We start from the raw sequence: 6,000 nt of genomic DNA, 5'->3' as shown, positions 1-6,000 counted from the left end.
ACTTGAGTTGGGAGGGGTGGCTGGGTCGAGCAGGTTCCAATTATGTGTTAAAATCTCTTTGATTAGTTGCTAGTAAACGTTAGAGGAATTTTTTGGAGTGATGAGAATGTTCTAAAACTCACTGCCTGTGTAGCTTGTATAACCACATAGAACCACATTTAAAACATTTGAAAACTACACTGTGAATGGCTAAATCATGCAATATATGAATATGTGTGTATTCATATTCTGATTAATTGCTTAAAGCTGATGTATTGGTTAAAGTGTTTATTTTAATTTGATACCACTGATGCTTGTTTGTTTGTGAAAAAGAAAATCGAGGAGTAGTGGTAAGAATCAGCTGGGAGAGTGACAGCTCAGCAGTCACAAAGCCCTGGCTCCATCCCCAGCACCACGTAATTGGTGGTGCACTTCTGTAATCCCAGATTCAGGAAGTAGAGGCAGGGGGATCCCAAGTTCAAAGAGGAAGTTCAAAGCTACATGAGGAGTTTGAGACCATTGTGGGTCACATGAGACTCTATCTCATAGAACAAAAACCAACAAGACCAAATTCTTCTACACCTTCAATATACCACAATTCATTACCTGTTGCTCCATGCCTGTGGTCATCATGAGAAAGAGACAGACCTTACCACTTACTGCTGAACTGTTGACACCTAACAGGTTCTGGGTGAGGGAGGAATTGCATGCACTTGTGTGTTAGCACACTGGTGAGTGGTGAGCCTACAGGCTCTAATGGACAGATCTAAACCCATGGTCACACAGATGGCACTAGTTAAAGTCTGCAGGACATGAAGAAATCATGAATATGGGAAAGAGATTTTCAGGGAGGAAGTAATATTGAAAAGGGTCGAAGGGAAATAAGTGAGAATTGGGACATCAGCCAGAATGCAGTATATACAGGTTGTCAGACAACAAAATTTATTAAGTTAAAATAAGTGCAGTGTGGTACACTGGGTTGGGGATGTAGTTCAGTTGATAGAGTACTTGCCTAGTACTCACAAAGCCCTAGACTGGATCACCAACACCACAGAACAGGGTCTGGTGGTGGTTCTAATCCCCACACTCCAGAGGTAGAGAGAGCAAGATAAGAAGTTCAAGACCATTCTTGACTACATAGCAAGTTTGAGTCTCACCTGGTCTACAGTGATAGATCCTGTATTAAAAAAAACACATAACCCTCCAATGAGGAAATCAATAGACAGAGACTCCAGGTTTTTAAATACACAACATTATATACAGCATTTTTATAGTTGTATATTTTAATATATGGCATCGCATCTACATGTTCTCTTTTTATTTGTTTATTTCTTTTAAAATTATTTTTTATTTTCACATTCCTACTTCAGTTTCTCCTCCCTTCCCCTTCTCCTGTCCTCCAGCCTCCCCCTTCCCACACCTTATCCTTTCTTCAGAGGGGGCAAGGCCTTCCTTGGAGAGTCAACAAAGTCTGGCACACTAAGATTTGACAGGACCAAGCCTTTTTCCCTGTATCAAGACTGAGCAAGGTATCTCATCAAAGGGAATGGGCTCTAAAAAGACATTTCATGCACCTGGGATAGGTCCTGGTGCCACTGCCAGCCCCCTTAACATATCAAGTCACATAACTGTCACCCACATTCAGAGGGTCTAGTTCAGTCCTCTGCAGGTTCCCCAGTCAGTTATAGTCTGTGAGCTCCCACTAGCTCGGCTCAGCTGTCTCTGTGCTTTTACCCATCATGCTCCTGACCCCCTTGTTTGTAAGATTCCTCTGCCTCATCAGCTGATCTCCATGAGCTCAGCCTTCCACTGAAAAAGAAAGTACATGGCCCTTCAATAAGGAAATCAGTAGAGAAAGACTCCATTTTAAAATATACAGTATTCTATGAGGTATATACAGTATTTTTTACAGTTGTATATTTTAGTATGCAGTAATGTGTCTACATGTTCTCTATATAATTTCATTCTGTGGCTGTAAACAACACAACTCACAAAAAGAAAGTCTCTTTGAATCTGTCCTCACATGTGCCCCTAAGAAATAAAACCACTTCTCCTGAGGCATGTCTCGTACACATGCATCTCCTTCCCTCTAGCCCAGCACTGAGGGTCTTCCTGTACAGCACCCTTACTAGATTGTGACTAGCAGTCACTAATTTGTAATAGAGTGGTCATTCAGACCTGTCATCTTGAGTTAGAAGAGGTGGTTGGGTCAAGAATGGTTCCAATTTTGTGTTAAAATCTCTTTGATTAGTTGCTAGTAAATGTTAGGGGAAATTTTTTTGAGTGATGAGAATGTTCTAAAACTCACTGCCTGTGTAGCTTGTATAACCATATAGAACCACACGTAAAACATTGAAAATTACACTGCAAATGGATAAATCATGCAGAGTATGAATACGCATGTATTCATATTCTGATGATTTGCTTAAGACTGATGTATTGGCTAAAGTTTTTATTTTAATTTGATACCACTGATGCTTGTTTGTTTGTGAAAAAGAAAATCGAGGAGTAGTGGTAAGAATCAGCTGGGAGAGTGACAGCTCAGCAGTTACAAAGCCCTGGCTCCATCCCCAGCACCACGTAATTGGTGGTGCACTTCTGTAATCCCAGATTCAGGGAGTAGAGGCAGGGGGATCCCAAGTTCAAAGAGGAAGTTGAAAGCTACATAAGAAGTTTGAGACCAGCCTGTCTCACTTGAGACCCTGTCTTGGGGAACAAAAACCAACAACAAAACAAAATTCTTCTGGTCCTTCAATACACCAAAATTCATTACCTGTTGCTCCATGCTAGTGGTCATTATGAGAAGAGAGAGACCTTACCACTTACTGCTGAACTGTTGACACGGCTTCTGGGTGAGAGGGAGGCATTGTATGCATTTGTGTGGGGAGTGGTGAGAACACAGGCTCTAGTGGACAGATCTAAACCCACGGTCACACAGATGGCACTAGTTAAAGTCTATATGACACAGAAGAAATCCCAAATATGGGAAAGAGATTTGCAGGGAGAAAGGAAGATTGACAGGGGTGGGAGGGAAATGAGTGAGAGTGGAGAAATTAGCCAGAATGCATTATATACATTGTGTCAGACAACAAAATTTATTAAATAAAAATAAGTACAGAATGGCACTCTGTGTTGGGGATGTAGCTCAGTTGAGAGAGTTCTTGCCTAGTACTCACAAAGCCCTAGGCTAGATCATCAGTACCACAGAACAGGAATGGTGAGCCGCTTCCTGCTGCCCAGCTCCAAGCTAGTTTTACCCAGTATAATTACACAGAAACTGTATTCATTTAAATACTGCTTGGCTCCTAGTTCTAGCCTCTTATTGGCTAACTCTCACATATTCGTTTAACCCATTTCTAATAATCTGTATGACCACTTGACTGTGGCTTACTGGAATGAGTCTAACCAGCGTCCTTCTTGGAGAGTAGAGCCATGGCGTCTGCCTGATTCTGCTTTCTTTCTCCCAGCACTCTGTTTTGTCTACTCTGTCTATCTAAGCTGCTGTCCTATCAAAAGTCCAAGGCAGTTTCTTTATTTGACCAATGAAAGTAACCCATTGACAGAGGCCCTCCTACTCCATTCCCCCTTTTTCTGTTTAAATAAAACAGAAAGGCTTTCATTTTAACATAGTAAAATTATATATAGCAAAACACTTATCAAGCAAGAATTACAGTTACAATATTTATATTTACTTTATCTTTTATCGTAACTAAGGAAAACTATAAATATCTATCTATTCTTCAACTCCATCAAAGACTCCAGAAGGATACAATATTACCTAAGCAAACAAGAAATAAGCAACTTCCAAATTCTTGAAATGACAGAGACATCTCGCTGCCTGTACAGTACCCAAAGTTATTCTGTTCCATTGGGGCATCCATCTTCAGCTTACAGACCCATAGTATCCAGCAGACATTTCCATGAAGCAGGAAATTTCAAAGACAGTTCAGTCACTTTCTTTTGCATCCTGCAGAATATCTCGTAGATTCTTTCATGAATCAGGAACCCAGAAGGATCATCTTACATTTAGGCAAGTTCAGCAGTCCTCTCTCTGTGGGTTCTTTGTGTCCAGTTTATGCAACAGTCCAGGCAAGAGCAGTTTCTTGCCCAAATGGCTAACAAACTCCATAAGGAGCCTCTTTGATGCCCATCTTCCTCTTGAAGTAGCTGGTGCTGCCAGGAGCAGACGTGTCTCATTGTCATGAAAACTCTAAGTTATTAAAACATTTAAAATGCCATATTCTGTAGTCTTTGAAAGATATGAAAAATGCCTATCTAACTGAAATATATCTATATATATCTAGAAAATCTAACTAACATGACTACAAGCTTGATTATTATTGGTGATTATCCATTAACAACCTATATTTCCTAATTATACATTACATTTTTAAAATGAACTACACAATCACAATACCTTCATCAAGATCAGAAATACATATACATATAACAAAATTGACCTTAAAATCCATACCAATGCAAATTATTCATATCTATATCATATCCCCATTTAAATGTAAAAGAACATTTCTAAACAATATTTGGAAATATGGGTGCAGTTATTTTTCTCCAAACTGCTTCCTGCTGTATTGGGATGCTGTTATTCAGGTCTTTCATGGTATATCCTGTGTGCTAGGTTCCTCTCAGTCAGCAGTTGAGCAAAGTAATTTTTTGAGGGTGTTCACAGCAACCTTTCAGGAGGGTGTGGTCTATCATACCATATTGGTCTAAATGTAATTCATAGGTCTCATCCTTTGTGAAAACAGAAGAACCTCTTTCCCAAAGCATCATATCCTTAGACCCAAATTCTGAAGTCATTATACCTTTAGAACATATATGTTGGTTTAGTTTGGCAGCCCATACAATGAAATGTTTTTCTGTACTTAGCTCCTTCACCGTCAAAAAATTCAAAGAAAACACAATAAACATAATCCAGACTCTCTGTGTATTTTCCATCTTTACGTGGCTTGTTTTTCTTTACTTCTTTTAATCTATAACTATCTGTACTGTTTCTTTGAAGACCTTACCTTCTTTTTTAAAGCACTAACTTTACTTTATGACTTTTTAGTACTCTTCTTCTTCTCTCTCCCAAGCCTACATATGTCTGTTTAACACTATGACCCATTTAGAGGTCTTTTATGTCTGAATCTGTCCTATTGTGAATCTGTAATTCTTTACTACCCAGGAGTACTTCTTAAAATGCTAAGCACTTCTTAATAACTTAACTTGCATCATGTAGGGGTAATACAGTACCTCCTGTTTACTGCCCAGTCTAAACATTAACTGAGCTGTTATTATGATAATTATGATGGCTTCTGCCTGAGATCAGCACAGTTTAGCATTAAGGAGGCTCTCCACTTGTGCCTCTGAGCCATGCGCGTGGCACTGCTAGCATGGTGGAGCTGCTTGTGCCTCTGAGTCATTTGTGCCTTTGAGCCACATGTAGTGCTCCCCTTTCAGGCACACAAGGAGTCCAGTTTGCCATCAAGCAAGCCATAGCATTTTACTCACAAAAGCCCATTCAAATGCTCCGTCTCCCGCAGGAGCCAGAGGTCGCGCTGGCAGCACAGCCTAGAAACTGGTATTTCAAAACTACCACTTTCTAGTAGACCTGATTCTGCTGCATACTCAGGCAGGAAGAGTTGAGCTACGGGCATGTTGGGTTTTTTTCCCGACCCTGAGTGGGCACACAAACATCTGGGCCCAGAAATGCTCCATAGCCAGAGATTGCACCAGCGGCAAGACCCAGATAGCCGCGTTTTAAAATGGCATGGCTTTTTCCTGCTGCTATTGCTGAATCAGGAAATCTCTCTATGGCACCCCACCAGTAAACAGCAAAAAGCTGTGTTAAACTCTTTCTATATTTGAGTCTAGAATTCCTTTTAAAGCCCTCTCAGGTTTTACGTGGCATTAGTTAACCACGTTGGGCAGCCAATCTGTTGTAAAAAGGAGCTGCGACCACTTCCTGCTGCCCGGCTCCCAGCTAGCTTTACCCAAAATAATTACACAGAAACTGTATTC

Source organism: Myodes glareolus, chromosome 2 (assembly GCF_982192425.1).
Source record: "Myodes glareolus chromosome 2, mMyoGla1.1, whole genome shotgun sequence".
NCBI classification, from domain to species: domain Eukaryota; kingdom Metazoa; phylum Chordata; class Mammalia; order Rodentia; family Cricetidae; genus Myodes; species Myodes glareolus.
The sequence above is the reverse complement of the archived record's forward strand: the minus strand, read 5'-3'. Positions refer to the sequence as shown.